The following is a 16,870-nucleotide window of genomic DNA, read 5'->3' as shown; positions in this document are numbered from 1 at the left end:
AGCAACAGATTAACTTTCCTTTCATGCTCTGATTTACTGCTAGGTGTCAATTTAGTTGAAAGAATTTAATATAAAGTGATCTATGTATCTTGGCAACACTGTGGTATGACGAAAGGCTCGATATGAGCAGGTAGATTTCCATTCCTGCATCACAGCTCATACCGCGAAAAAATATCCATTGTACTGACGCTACAAAGTTTGGGTATTTTTCTAGTGTAAACAGAAGCTGGTGCCAAAAGTTTTTAGTCTTTCAGATAGAAGGAAGCTGATTTGTAATGTGAGCAGTAACTTAAGACCAAAGCAACATCAAATGTATTTGCATTTTCTCTTCACAAGCTCAATATTCATCAGTCCAGAGCAGGACACTTGCACAGGCATGTACCCCAGCACAAGACGGTCTTCTGATTTGCAGACATTATCCTAAAGAAAGAAAAACTATTAACACAGATGGGATCAGTTTGCTTACGAAAGAAGAATGTTTAAAACCGATTAGCAGGCTTTAATGCAAACTCACTGCTCTCCAAAGTTAAATAAAGACAGTCAATGTTCTTCTTATTGTACATATTGATCTGGACAGGTCTTTTACTACGTGGATTGTGATTGGACATTGGTGATTTTATCCACTCGCCACTTTTGCAACAGTGTATGAAAGCTGCACTACAAGTACACATTTTAAGATAACATTTTTTTTGTGACCGTTCATACTAATTTTGCTGCCCAAACGATTCAAACAACCTGAAGGCACATGTGAACAAATATAACTTCATAAAAAAAATGCTTTCCTTTTGTAGGTGTGAACATTTTTTTGTCAGAGACGGGCCCGCAGTTGTTATTCATACCCAAGGGCAGTTGCACGTATATGAAAAATAGTCACCATTGTGTTAAGGTGCATCACACTACATATGTTATAAGACTGTTTTCAGTTTTGCAAGTAAAATGTAACCATGCAAAGCCATGCAAAAGTAATGCTGCACGTACAGAATAAATAAATGAACGTAGTGGTTCAACCCGTGAGCCGTTTCTAACCGTACACCTCTCGACCTTTCACAGCAGTTAACTTTGCTCGTGAAACTTGGCAAAAAGAAACTCGCCAATTTCCTTCTACACTTATCCAGTGCAAACTCTGGTGTTTTCGCTCCCGCTGAGAGGTGCAAACTCAGACCTGTGTCAGTTTATCTGCAGCTGACAGCAATCCGCTCCATCACGCAGCCCGTACAGAATGAATGCAACAACGGTGCTCTCTCGGTTCACTGTAGACCAAAAGATAGGAATGATGCAAGCGTAGGCTCGGCTCTGCTATCATACCATTAAAGCCCTTGGGCGTACTAAGGGGCTATGACGCATAACAACTTGCTCACTCTCACACTTACACAGGGAAAAAGAGAGAGAGGGAGAAACAAACATACAAAGATTTAATCTGCGCTGGCCTCTCACTTTGATGAACCAAGGAGCCAAGAGTCTGGGTGCTGGATTAAGATGGCTGAACTAGATTCACACACACACACACACACACACACACACACACACACACACACACACACACACACACACACAACACACTCCCTCGCTTTCCCTAGAGGGGTTAACCCTGATACCCCATTCATTTACATTGAGTAGTCTTTTTTTTTCTAACGTGAACACAAAGACCGTCTCACAATGGTTAAAAAATCCATCTTTGAGATTAGCCAGCATAAACAAACAGTCATCTGAGAGGAGACCTTTCTCTCTTCTCTCCATCATACACAAGGGCTGAGGCCTTCTTTAGTCTGGGCCTGTTAATAAATTATATCCAGGGTCTAAATTAATGATCCATATTATTAGAACCGGTAGAGGCTAGTATGACTAGGATGTGTTTTGTTACAATGTGGAAAGCCAGCTTGATACTTACTTTGAGGTATTATGGAATCCGACACCACAGGCTATGCTAAAGAAAATTTCCAGAAGAGAGGTTTGATGCTGACTGATTCATGACTCAAACATGACCTTTTCCATTTATGCCAATCAGAAGATTGAACTGCAGAGGTGTAAGTATGCTGTAGGAACATTTAATAATTACTTGTGTTGTCTCAGTGGTGTGGGTACAGGGTCTGGCACACCAGGAGCTTCAGCTTGTCAAGATCTTTTGCCAGATTTGACTGAGTTTGAGCAAACTTAACTTGGGACAATAGGAATGCCTGAAAGTATCTGACAGTAACTGAGTATTACTATTTATCAAGAGGTCCTGCAAGATAATCACAGAGTGTAGGTGAAAGGTAACAATAGGGCTTAAGTGTCAACCTGAGCCCTTTTGCAAACAAGCACTTAAGCACCCACACCTACACTTAACTATTAGGGAATCAGGCAGCAAATGCCATGAACCACATAGCCTGCATGTGTCCATACATATAAAAAGCCAATTTAATAAGCATATAAAAATGTTTGATAAACCGATTACACAAATCTAAAGGTCTACTGGAGCCCAGGAGAAAAATCCCGGATTTTCCACCAACAATATCTGGTTTTATTATCTATTGTAAGCTGTCCTGAGATAACTGATATTATGAATTAGCATAATATAAATTATAAATTTTATGTAAATTTTGCTTATTTACCAGAACTAGATGGTAACTTTTTTTTCTAGTTGTCCAACTTGTGTTTAGCTTAGATTAGCACAAACACCAGCTAGCCTAGCTTGTTCCAAATGTTTTCTTCCAGTAGACCATGTTCATATCTGTCTATTAAAATTGGTCACATTTTGTAGTTGCAGCTTATGTGTATAACGTTCATAAAACCACACTGATGGTTGAATTTATACATTGGAATTTCGAATGGATTACAAAAAGCTTCAAGCGCAATAATAACTAGTTGGCTAGCTTACTAGCAAGCTTACTGGCTAGCTTATCCTCCAAGCCTGTACGTGACAATTATTTAAACAGGAACATTTTGAAGTTGGCAATTTTGTTGGTTGAAATTTCGAATGGTTTTTTTTTGTTATAATTTATTATGCATTCACATGCTCCAGTTTCTAAATGGGGATGTTTTAATTTAGCGTTTCCACATTTTTTTTACACAGAATGTCAAAACAGCATAGATGTTAATAAAATGTGTTATATTTTATTCACTAAAGTATTCAAACATGTACTGTTAGATTATATTATACATATACTCAACAAGCAATGGCTAAAACATAATGCCACTGTACAGAAGCAAAGAAATGATAAGACACCACTGAGGAAAAGAGTCTTATTATCAGCTAATCATCGACTGTTGCTCACCATTTTTATGCCTGTACAATATCAGTAAATCAGCAACACTTACAGAGCTGTTGCTCCAGCAGGAGGGTGTGTTTCCTGAATAATGTCAAAAACTGTTTATTCAGATTATTCCAACCGCATATTTCTCTATTAGTGGTGCTATCTCGCCACTGAATGCAATTAAATGCACTAAGAAAGCTGCTCGCACTCATGAGCAAAGAAACCAACACCGGTTATTTTAGCAGCTCTGAATCGAAGTGTATATTGGCCAGGGAACTTCCATCAAATAATGCACTGGATTATTGACCTCCAACACTTCATAGGGTTTGAATGACAGGTTGGTATGGCTCATGTCAAGTCAACAAAATGTAAATAGGGTAAAAAGAACAAGTCATGCAAAATGACTGTACTACAAACTTTTCCAGGGTGAATCTCCCATTGTCCTTCTACTGTAAGGTTTTGTTCTCAGTTCAGGCTCATCTATCACCCAGACTGCGGTGAGAAGAGAGAGGAAGAGGATAGAAGTGAGAAAGATGAGTCATAAGAAGAGTGTGCCAAGCTTCTTGCACCTCCTCATTGCCCCCAAGCGCAGATTTAGACGGCCGGTATTGTGTATGCGTTCCACATGTTTATTGTCCCACTCAGAAGCCATTCGCTCGGTTCTGTGCATTAGTCAACAGATTTCTTCATTACCACTGTAGTTTATACCACCCAGGGAGACGGAAAGAGAGACACCTCAAAAAACAAGAAGAAAGTTTGTCACTTACATGCTCGAAATAAAGAAACAAATGGATAATAGAGAAATAAATAAAAGCTAATATCATCACCACAATTGAACTTTTTTTGAGAATTGCCAAACTGAGCCGTCCAAATTCAGGTTAAATGTGAAACGTTATCTACAGGATCTCAAATCGCAGGCCTGTAACTTGTTTACCTGAAAAGGTTATTACTGTGTCAGGCAGTCCCCTTCCTTTCCTGTAATTATGTACAAGCTTTGTCATATGAACCCATACACTGTACTCATACAGTACATGTGAAGTGATATTTGAGATAATATCACATCGAGTTGAGAAAACAAATTTATTTGGAACATATTCAAAATTAACATTTGACACACTGAAAATCTTTTATTTTTTGTTTGTTTTTTGTTTGTTTGTTTTGTTTATTGCAAATGGCAGATATGAAACAGAGGAGATATTTTTACACCCAGAACTGCAGTAAAACTTATAGCATGACCTACATAAGCAAATAACAGCACGCTGCCCAATTTACATTCAAAACAAAGACTTGATGTGAAATAGGAGTGCTGTAATATACCAAAAGGTAAACCTGCTAAATTGATATTAGATGCTTTTTTCAAGACATATGATACATGCACAGAGGCAATCTCTGCATTTAACAGCAGTAGGGACGCGTTTTAATTACAATTAATTACAATTTAATTATTATTTTTATTGTACATATTGTGCTAAAACTGTCATCTTGAGATGTTTCAGTCAACGTGAGATGCAATGGAAAGGAGGAGGTGAGCGTTTATGCCTAACTTTAACTGTGTCCTGATTGTAGCGTGTCAGTTAACATAGAGTGTGTCGGGTGTGGCTAAGTGCACATTTTTAAGTAGGATTTTTTTTTCTTTCATACGGTTAAAAAAGATACTGTTTTCATAAACAAATGTGGCCTTTTCCATGCAACTGATGAGATCATCCTGAACAGGAAAAGTTTATATATAGAGTGTGACACATAGGCTCTGTGTTTTATTGTAAGGTTAGGCACATCTTCTTGTGAAAAGGGTCTAGTGTTTCCGTTGATTCAGTAGTGTCAAAGTAGCTTCCCCAACACTGCCTTCAGTCATACCTGTGGTTTCTCTTCTTCACTAGCAATTTTCAGTGAGGACTGATAAATCTACAAGATCAGATTTTTTTTTTTTTTTTTGTCATCACATGTTTCTGCAGTCATTTTCTGCTCTGTCCTGAAGGATTCATTTTTCTCTACTGAAATGCATTTATTTGCTTGGAACATGATTAGAGCTACACTCAGTGTCACGGCTTAACCTGCAAGTGTGCTAAAATGAGACTGTTGACTCTAAAAACTGTTAGCCAGTTCTTTGTGGCTCAGAACAGAAAGAGAAAAGAGAGCAAATGTCATGAAGGAAAGGGTGAAAATGATATACGGGGTATTTTCATGCCTTCAAGTTTTAGCAGAATCTAATTACCCACCCAGTTCACTGAAGATGGTGCCGTCATTACGAGACAGCAATCTAGAAGAAAGAAATGACAGACAGATCAAAGTCATCTGGGGGGAAAGAGAGTTTGTAGAAAATGAGCAAAGACAGACAGATTGCTGCTTGTAATCCAACAATAATTTGTCAGAGGAAGCAATTCCTTCTGGAGAGTTGCCAAGTCTGGGTATTTTACAATCACAGGAGGACTGTCATTATATCTTTATTAATTCTAATGAAACCTGGCAAGTGTGATCGGATGAGTCAGAGCTCTCAGACACACATTCTGTTATTTTTTCTTGTAGAAGTCAGTGATAGTAGACATAGTGCAACTCTTTTAAGGTTGATTGCTCAACCTGCATGTTTGTTGCCGTGCATGAGCTAGTATATTTCAAATGTATGCCGTTAGGTGATGTAAGATATGTGCTTGTAATAATTTGTTCATTTAAAAGTTTTAGTTTATACAGTACAGTGCATGCTCTGTGAATGTTTATCTCTTCTTTACAAAAATCATTCATTTGACAGTCATGCACAACAGGGAAATAAAGAGAGACTCAGCAAAGGACTTTGACAACAGCTTCTTGTTCTAACCCACAAATGATGGTTTAGGTTATCGAGCCTGTATGTTGTGATGAAAAAACATCATCTAACGCTCTAAGTACACAAACCACCCATTATACTGAGCTTCACTCCTGGTACCTTTTTGAGATCATCTGTGCTAGTGTGATGAGATGGAAAAAAAACATCAGCTGTTTAAAATATTGAAACTTTTTCACAACTTCCAAACAGGATAGGTAAGAGCCTCAAACATGCTCTTGGTCTTTGATAAACCTTCAAATGGAAATATTAAAAAAATAATGGAAATCATCTTCTGAACATTAAGTTTGTATTAAGTCCATCAGAGTGCAGCATGCCAAGTGTCAAACAAAATGTTGTTGCTATGATCACTATTTTGATCATTTTTAATTTTTGATGTTTGAAACACATTGCCACTCTGACTTTATGATTTGTTAGAAAAACGTCACGTCAGATGAGGTACAGAGTCACAGAGTCCTGGTGAAATTACTTATTTTCAAAAATACAATGCATTTTTTTCAAATGAGTCCTTTAAAAGATATATTCATCCCAGCTTTGACAGCATGCAAGGGGACAAAAATGACCTACACTAAGTTTCTAACGACTGGCTGCTGGTCATATTAGTCACAATGACTGTGCTGTTGGTCGACTTCCTTTCGTTGCCTCTCCGTCTAATTTTGTCACCTCTCTTTACAGGCCTCTCACGTTAAACTGTGTGCTACACTCAATAAAGGTGTCAGTTGGAAAGCTATCTTCATTAACCACAATCCACAAATACCCTTCAACAACTGTGAGCTCCAGCATGTTTATTCTACCGTGAGTAACAGTTTCCACAATCAAGAAGCAGAGGCAGTGAAAACAATAAGAGATTTTGTTTTTTTGGAATCCAGGAAAACGAAATGAAGAAGAGACATGGTCATTACACTTACTTTTAGACATGCACACTGAATAAACAGTGCAGATAACAAATGACAGCTAATGGGGTGATAATTTAGGGTGCAAAGAAAAAACAGTGTAAAACAAAGTAGCAACTTCCCCTTTTAGAGTCTTGACTTGGAGGCTTCAATTATATGCATAATCATATCATGTTCTTTGATTTTTATCTTTACAATATTTACCCCATGCTCAGATCTTCTCCTTTTGAGTCTTTTTGCAACATTATAAATTTGCATTGCACTATTTAAACTTACTTAAAGAAAGAGGCTGTAAATACGCAAATGCATGACTTCATTTTTAGTCTATGCAGTAGAATGCATTATGCTACTATACCGTTATTGGTCCTATCTGCATGTGTTGCTTTTTGCTTGAATGTGTGTGGGAAAACTATTTTCATGTCTACATTTAAGTATCATCTCTATGTCTGTGTGAATGGCTAAGTGCCAACAATTACTTCAGTAAGCTTATACCAGTGCTGCACTGCAGTGCGAATGGGTGTGCACAGATGCATGTGTCTCTGCATGTCAGTGTAACAGAGCCATGGTTGGGTCTTCCTGGTTCTGATCCATCCATGGGTCACCATTCATATCCAAGGCTTCTTGATTCCTCTCTGTCTGTCTGTCTGTCTGTCTGTCTATATGTGTGTGTGTGTGTGTGTGTGTGTGTGTGTGTGTGTGTGTGTGTGTGTGTGTGTGTGTGTGTGTCCTGGCAGGAGGCTGGCGGTCAGTGTAGCCACAGTTGGCAGTGGGCCACCCCCTCCATCCCTCTCCCCACTCTCTGTGAGCACAATGGGCAATCCGGTAAAACAATACAGGCCGAGGAACAAGGCCCTCTATAGAGCGAGCGACACAGTATCCCTGAAAGCGAAACACTCCAAAACTCAGGGCAGTTGAAACAGAAATAGTAAGCTAATTTCAACCCCACCACCACTTACTCTCTACCTGTTACTCCATTCAAAGCCAACAATATTATTTTCCACAGAGTAGGAATCATGGCACGGTTTGTTATTTTTAAGCTGCACCCTCCCATTTTATGATTTAATTTTAAACATCACCTACTCAGTTTCCTGTATAATCATGTATATGTGTGTGTATGTGTAATAAGGAACACAATAGCAAAAAAGAAACCAGATGATAAATAAACATTTGGATTCTGTGCTAATCTGATATTTGGAGTAGTCTTATTAAAGTTTATTTTTCTTTGGTTTTCAAGTCACGTTAATGTTGTTGTGTTCTCTTACTATTTATAATTGTATTTTGTGCAAACCTGTCACATTCACTATCAAGCTGTTATGGTATTACTGCTTATACATATATTTTTTACAGTCATAATTGACAAAAATCATCAGTGGTATTAAGAAAAACAGTGACTATTTATTGCTCTGTTAGCTAAACCTAGCTAATATAGCTAAAGAGCAGCTACTTAAATACAGGTTAGCAAACTTAGCTATCAGGAAGCTCTTGTTTGCACATAAGTCGGCATCTTCCATGCAAACCATGGGTGATCACCACAATCCGCTAGGGATTTACAGCAATTGTGGGGGGTATTTTGATGCAGCAGCATTTTGCAAGGAATTTTACCCGACAACTGCCAGCGCCAAGTCATCGAGGCATATACTGTTTTCCCTAGCACCTGGTGATTGCCAGGTAGGTCACCAACCAGTCTCTAATCCTTTGTGACTGATAACCACAAACTACAAATTTAAAATTTTCTAGTCTGATCATATAGTGAGTGCGTGCAGTTCAAGTAATGAATGAGTAGGAGTGTAACTTTTTACTATCTTTACTCCATGATGTCACTATCTGTGTGGCAGTGCCACACTAATATTAGAGCTACTAAAACCACACAGCAGTGACCTTTTTGTTTCTCTGAAGAGGGAAACAGCCATTGAGTAGAGCACTTTGAATTTCTGAACCATCCTATGTTTAGAAAAGTGTGAGTTCGGATCTTTAATGCAACACACTGAACAAACATAATTAGAAACATTTTGGCTTGCGTTTGCTCAGTGGCAACTCTCAGTAACTGACAAAAGCAGTTCACACAAAGCAGACAAGCAGACGTGTTCCCATAGGTTAGGTTGTTGTTCTTTGAGCTGTATATACAATAAACACTGAGACCCTTTGCTTGGAGACACAAAATGTGAGCTCTGAGCTAGTCCTGCAGGTTTGACCAGTAAAGAGCGAGAGCTGCACAACCTGTTGATGCAGGCAGAGAAACATTCCATTTGGCCCCTTACACATTCACACCCACAGATACACTCACAGAAAGGAGAGAGTGAGAGGAAGACAGGCATGCTTTACAGTACATGCCATGGAGTAAAGATCTGCTACTACATCTGTGCTTCTGAATCCCAGCGTAGTTTATCACGGGCACCAGATCTTCCTCTTAGTGCCCACTCACTAATACCAGTTATTAAACCAACATCCTGTTCTCACTGCTGTCGCTGCTACTTTACAGAGGCGTCACTAAGCACAAATCATGAATCTCAGTCCTCCAAAGCTAGAGCAGCCTTCAGACATGTAGACCTAATCAAAAATCTAACGTTTCCCTTGTTTGCAGATGGAATCTCTCCCATATTTATCAATCACGGTCTATCGCTTCTTCCCTCTTCCCTCCCTCAGGCTGCCGGGCGTATCAGAAATGACTGGCACATCGGCACATTTTATCACACTTATCACATCACCATCACCCTGCCTCACATTTGCCCTACCCAGCACACAGACAGACAGACACACACCTCGGCTACATTACCACTTATTACACATTACACAGCTGATAAGATCCCGTGAGCTGATAGCGTCACCTTGCCCTAGAAAAGGTCGAGAAAATGTGTTGGGAAAAACTATCAAAGCACATGCTGGGAGTTTTTAAAGCATGCCGACATGTCATATAAGAGCGTGTGAGGGAAGTGGCCTAATGGATTTTTTCTGCAGCTGCACAAAAGGATCGTAATGAATGTGTTCATTCGTGCCAACCAGAGACTTCAAATGGAGGAAGCAAATGATTTTTTTTTAAATAAGCTGCTTTAAAATGTTCTAATATTTCTCCTTAAGCTGAGAATATGGGACATTTTCTCAATTTAAATATGTGTTTTCTGTTTTCTATTATGAATAAATTGTATTTATGCGTGTTCTGCATAGTGTACCAACTCTTACAGGGTTGCATATCGTTCCCAGAAAAGCTGTAGGAAGAATCTCGCTGTAACTCCATGCCAATGTAAGTGAAGTGAATAAGTGAAGTACATGTTAAAAAGCACATTATTTCAACCTTTACCTGCTCAGTGAGCATGCATTTAAATCTTGAGATAATGAGATTTTAAAGAGGTCGGTCAGCTTGAAAGTGACGAATGCTGAATGGATTCTCTGAAAGGCTTCAACTTCACTGCAGGCTGCACCGCGCTGCATTCCATCATCTTAACCGAGGCTCCATTAAATAAAGTAGTAGTCTTCCATCCAGCTGCCCTCCTGTCAGCGTGACACGGGAGCAGCGCACTGTAATGCAGCAGCTCCGGCTAATTGGAATATCTCTGTTTCACCTGACATGTTGTGGAGAAGTATTGGAGTGATGAAGCGAAGAGGCCCCTTGGGGGTACAGAGAACCGCTCTAAGTCTTTACCTGCCCCTTTCCCAGTGGCAGAGAAGAGAACTGAGCAACCGAGAGACTTGAAAGGGTTATCCACATCTGTGTTTGAGAGAGTGCATGAGATGAAAGTTCAACCGCTCCGGGATGAGGCTCTGTCTTGGCCTTGCTGTTATTCATGTTAAATCTTGCCTCATCTGTTGCACCACTTGAGGAATGTGACGAGTGGGAGAAACTGTCCAACTTTCAGATCCTCAAGGTAAAACTCGTACTGGTACTGTCGGCAGTTAGCTAAAACTGGTTTGACTTATTTAGTCCACTTGAGATCATATTAAGTCATCTTTGCCCCACGATGCCAGATAAGTTTTGATATGTAAAAATCCCTGATTGTAATGCACAGACTCTATTGAGCTGTACATGCAATAAACCTGTCAACCTGCACTTTACTTCACCTCTCGCTATGAATTATAGTGATGTTGATTCACCTTCAAGATACTCCAAACACGTGTGTTCAGTTGCAAGTTTAGTGAGTGTCTACAGACCTGCGCGCACATGTGTATGTCGCAGTGCAGCTCTGAGGTTCAAAATGGAAATCAAGAATGTTAATGCTGCGAGTAGCCCTCCAGCAAAGGGAGTGAAACCAACCAGTGAGTTCCCTCTGTTAATGAACAGTTGCATTTAAGCATTCTTTCTTTCACTCTCCAGCACAAACTCACACACACACACAACACATGTTTGTACATACACACACCTGTCTTTAGCTTTCCCAGGTGTTCCTGTGTTGGCTCTGCAAAAGAGCTTCTTTCGTTTTCTTGTTCGGATCAATGCAACGTGTCCCTTAGATTTAATCACGTTCGTTCAGCTTTGGAGTTGGACATAGGTGGTCACTACTATGGTTTGTAGGTAACCTGAATCAGGCTCACACACCTGTGCCTCAAATCTGTCCTCTTTACGACTGTCTATACAGTGGCAGAACCCAGGTATTGGTATGACTTGGCAGCAGTGATCGAGTTTTAACTACCGGCCGGTGGTCAGCGTTGTGTGAACCTTGGCGTGACCTTCAGTGACCCCCTGCCTTCTACTGCAGTTCATGGCTTTTCGGAGCTGGATCTGGCCTCTCTGTGAATTGAGCTTTAAATGAAGCCCATTATCCAGTTGCACAACCTCCCAAACTGAAGTCCCAAAGGGGCTCCCCTTAAGGGCTAGCAGGGGTGTCCATTATGGGTCCTCAGCCAGGAGGTAGAGGGGAAGGAGGGCATCCATTACGGCTCTGGGGGATGTAATGTCCAGATGGCCAGGTGCTACAGAGGAACCTGTCCCACCCCACAACAATCCCACCTTTCATCCCCGATTCACCTCAACCCTCCATCGGCACAGACCTGGTGGTCACACTGGGCTAGTCAAGCATAGAGAAGAGCAGGAAGAAGAGCGTTGGACCACAAGATGTTTCAGTGTCTTTAGATTTAAACAAGATTTAAAGCTCTCTGTCATGCTAACGGAAAGTCATCAGTTCAAGTTGGGGCTGCCTATGAAAAAAAATAACCCTGCAGCGAGTTCAACAGAATTCAGAGAAAAGTCTTGTAAGGAATCTGCAACAAAGTCAGAGATGTTTCAGAATTTTCAGTCTGTCAACATGTCAATGTGAAGCAAGACTTGATACATCATCTCAAACATTCATTCCTCTTCTCTTTGACTATCCAAAGACTGGAATTACCCGAAGCAGAGCTGGGAAAAAAAATTCAATTTTTTTTATCCTGCGTTGCTCAAGAGCTTGGCAAGTATAGCGTATGCTACGTTCTTGTTCCAAACCTTTACCGCTCAGGCAAACATACATTCACAAACTCGCACACTTCCCACCCACATGCATACAAATCCCACCCCAATACACACAGGCCCGTTGTGAAGCCACAAAACAGAAACAACAAGCCGCTCAAAAAACACCCAGGGGACTCACAATTCACTGCTCAATCAATCTAACCGCTGTGCGAGCCGACACGCACGCTCGCTCTCACGCGCACTTAAGACACATTTAAATGCGGCAAATATGTTTTATGACAAATGAATGAAAAACATGAATGAAAAACATGAATGAAAAACATGCGTGCACACAGAGCTCTACACTGCATTGCCCTCAAGGGACAGGCCAACAAGTGCAGATATAGGATTACTTGAACCGACGCTTCATTCTTCCTATTGTGAACATGAAAATCCAATGAGGGGCCTCTAAGTGGATGCACTTGTACAGAGAACCTGTTCTAAGGCCGCTAATTAAATCTAAACAGGCGCTGACATTGATTTGAGAGGCCATTATCGTCCCCTTATGGTCATAGAAGCCTCATATGTTTTACAAGTGTGTGTGTGCGTGCAAGGGAGGCTAGAGCCTCACGGGGTAAATGCCTAAAAAGTTTTCAATTCAAAAACATTTAAAGCCTAACTAAAATTGTTCTCCCCACTAAAGTTTCTCAACAAAAAAAAAAAAAGATGAATACCCACGTGTCACTTTCTTAACAGCCCATGAGGTTGTCATGGTTGTGCCCACTCATGGAGAAAGAAGTTCGTAACTAAACATACTTTAGGTGTTAGGACAAGATTGAGTAACACTTCCACAGAAAGGCACAGTTTGACAGCTTCTTTGGCTTTCACCTGAGGGCGCAGAAGCTGACATAAAACTGAAAGCAAAAGAGGAACATTTTTATTTAAACCTGCAACAACCCCCCGCCCCCCAAACAAAAACAAAAAGAACGTGCAGTATCGATAAATTGTAAGCAAATTGGGAGTACAGGAGCATTTACAGTACAGCGTAAAAGGGGACATTTGCAATTTGAAGGCAATCCATTTCCTGAAAAATACAGCCGACTATGTGACGTTTTGCTACGTATTGCTACTGTATATCATATTACAAAGTCACCTGACTTCTGCACCTGACTAAGATGTGTATTTATACGTTACTATCTAGTTTTAGTTTTGTGTTTTAGTTTGTGTAGGAGTGAGGAATGTAGTGGGTTATACTCTGAAAGTACAGGAATCATGTTCTCCAGAGTTTCAGTTGCCACACCTATATTTATAATAACCTTTGACAGCTTTCAGTTAAACTGTGACTTAGTAGTGGTGAATGTCTTAGCCTGCTTTAAAGCAAGAAACCAGATAGACGGGCCAATGAGAAATGGCTATTGGAAGGAGAAAATATAAGTAAAATACCCCAATAGAAAAAGTCTGCCTGGGTTTCCCAGTGAGAAAACTGCTTGTACTGTATCTGTATGACACGTGTTATTAACACATATTTCATTTATTCCAACTTCTCACTCTACACCAGAAGACTTGCCACGAGGCATCAACGTCCGGGTGAAGGAAAGTTCAGATAGGATCATTTTCTCTGCCTGAAAAACTGTGTGAAGAACACACACAGCACGGGGAATGCAGATCTTATACACATTATGTGTATACGTTAAAAGACATGTGGTCCGAGGCGGCTAAAGTGGTCACATTCATCACCCAAGTAGAAGTACAGATACTCGTGTTAAAAAAAAAGTCCTCTTGTAAAACTTCAAGTACTGATTCAGCTTCTTTACTCGAGTAAAAGTGAAAATGTAAAAGCTCTGATACAGTGGGGCAAAAAAGTATTTAGTCAGCCACCGATTGTGCAAGTTCCCCCACTTAAAATGATGACAGAGGTCAGTAATTTGCACCAGAGGTACACTTCAACTGTGAGAGACAGAATGTGAAAAAAAAAATCCATGAATTCACATGGTAGGATTTGTAAAGAATTTATTCGTAAATCAGGGTGGAAAATAAGTATTTGGTCACCTCAAACAAGGAAAATCTCTGGCTCTCACAGACCTGTAACGTCTTCTGTGAGAAGCTTTTCTGTCCCCCACTCATTACCTGTATGAATGGCACCTGTTTGAACTCATCATCTGTATAAAAGACACCTGTCCACAGCCTCAAACAGTCAGACTCCGAACTCCGCCATGGCCAAGACCAAAGAGCTTTCGAAGGACACCAGGAAAAGTATTGTAGACCTGCACCAGACTGGGAAGAGTGAATCTACAATAGGCAAGCAGCTTGGTGTGAAAAAATCTACTGTGGGAGCAATCATCAGAAAATGGAAGACATACAAGACCACTGATAATCTCCCTCGATCTGGGGCTCCACGCAAGATCTCATCCCGTGGGGTCAAAATGATCATGAGAACGGTGAGCAAAGATCCCAGAACCACACGGGGGGACCTGGTGAATGACCTGCAGAGAGCTGGGACCAAAGTAACAAAGGTCACCATCAGTAACGCACTACAACGGCAGGGAATCAAATCCCGCAGTGCCAGACGTGTTCCGCTGCTGAAGCCAGTGCATGTCCAGGCCCGTCTGAAGTTTGCCAGAGAGCACATGGATGATACAGCAGAGGATTGGGAGAATGTCATGTGGTCAGATGAAACCAAAGTAGAACTTTTTGGTATAAACTCAACTCGTCGTGTTTGGAGGAAGAAGAATACTGAGTTGCATCCCAAGAACACCATACCTACTGTGAAGCATGGGGGTGGAAACATCATGCTATGGGGCTGTTTTTCTGCCAAGGGGACAGGACGACTGATCCGTGTTAAGGACAGAATGAATGGGGCCATGTATCGTGAGATTTTGAGCCAAAACCTCCTTCCATCAGTGAGAACTTTGAAGATGAAACGAGGCTGGGTCTTCCAACATGACAATGATCCAAAACACACCGCCCGGGCAACAAAGGAGTGGCTCCGTAAGAAGCATTTGAAAGTCCTGGAGTGGCCTAGCCAGTCTCCAGACCTCAACCCCATAGAAAATCTGTGGCGGGAGTTGAAAGTCCGTGTTGCTCGGCGACAGCCCCAAAACATCACTGCTCTCGAGAAGATCTGCATGGAGGAATGGGCCAAAATACCAGCTACTGTGTGTGCAAACCTGGTAAAGACCTATAGTAAACGTTTGACCTCTGTTATTGCCAACAAAGGTTATGTTACAAAGTATTGAGTTGTATTTTTGTTATTGACCAAATACTTATTTTCCACCCTGATTTACGAATAGATTCTTTTCAAATCCTACCATGTGGATTCATGGATTTTTTTTCACATTCTGTCTCTCACAGTTGAAGTGTACCTCTGGTGCAAATTACTGACCTCTGTCATCATTTTAAGTGGGGGAACTTGCACAATCGGTGGCTGACTAAATACTTTTTTGCCCCACTGTATGTATTTAGTCTCAAACTAAAAGCTAGCTCCTTAGAGAGTTTTTCTACCACCCCCCCCCCCCCCCCCCCTTTTTTTTTTTTTTGCCAAACTAACTGAACCTCATGACATACCAATATGCTATGGGATGTTGATTTTAGTGGGTTGTTGGCCTTTGACACCTTGTGAGATATTGGTTTTAGTTTATTTTCATTGTAGTTTTTTAGTTGACTCTATGCTGTTTTATCTCATTTTCTAATATAGGGCTGTTTTAATTTTTATGCTGTTTTGTTTTATTCTATTGTTCTTAACTTATTTACTGTACAGCACTTTGGTCCCGTGCTGGGTATTTTAAAGTGCTTTATAAATAAAGTTGGATTGGATTGGATAATAAAATAATATTAAAACACAGGAAGATACACTTTATTTTAACTTGAATTCTAATAAATATTCTCATATTGAAGACTTTACCTCCACACAGAAAACTTAGTATAGTGGTTAAAGTGGGATTTTGGTAGATGTGGGAAGCCTTGACTCTAGTGGTGAAGCTGTGGGGAAATAATCCCTTAGAAATAAGTCAATAACTTCTGTTAAGAGCTACAGTAGATTTTCTTTGTGTACAGTCTGTGATCACATGATCTGTGCTGATGCTCTTTGTGAATAGAATAGAATAATCCTTAAATTGTCCCACAAGGGGAAATTTGGTAGTCAGGTCGGAGCTGCTGATACTGGCTGCCAGGTCGGAGCGGTGCCGAAATAAATATTACAAAGTGGATAATATGCGGATCTGCAGACCTGAATTCAACAAGGTATACGTAGATGTAATATGAGCCTGATGCCATTTAAAAAAGTAGAATTTGGTGAGTGAGTGACTGGGTGTCTCCTCCTTGATGTAACCTCACACTGTCCATGAACGCTACAGCCGCTCTGCACCACATCACTTTCAGTAAACTGCCAAATGTTTTTAAGCACATTTTACAATGTGGAAACTTAACTTTAGCAACACATGACACATAGATCCACTGTCTGCCGCTCTGTCATATAAGCTTTATATTTCTAGTTTATCAAATGTCACAGAGCAGACGGCATCTTTAAAAGTAATCTCTCCTCTTCCTCTTCTATCCTTGCTGCTTTCTTCATGTC

This window comes from Rhamphochromis sp. 'chilingali' (assembly GCF_963969265.1).
Source record: "Rhamphochromis sp. 'chilingali' genome assembly, chromosome: 7".
Classification (NCBI taxonomy): Eukaryota; Metazoa; Chordata; class Actinopteri; order Cichliformes; family Cichlidae; genus Rhamphochromis; species Rhamphochromis sp. 'chilingali'.
This window is presented reverse-complemented; position numbering follows the sequence as displayed.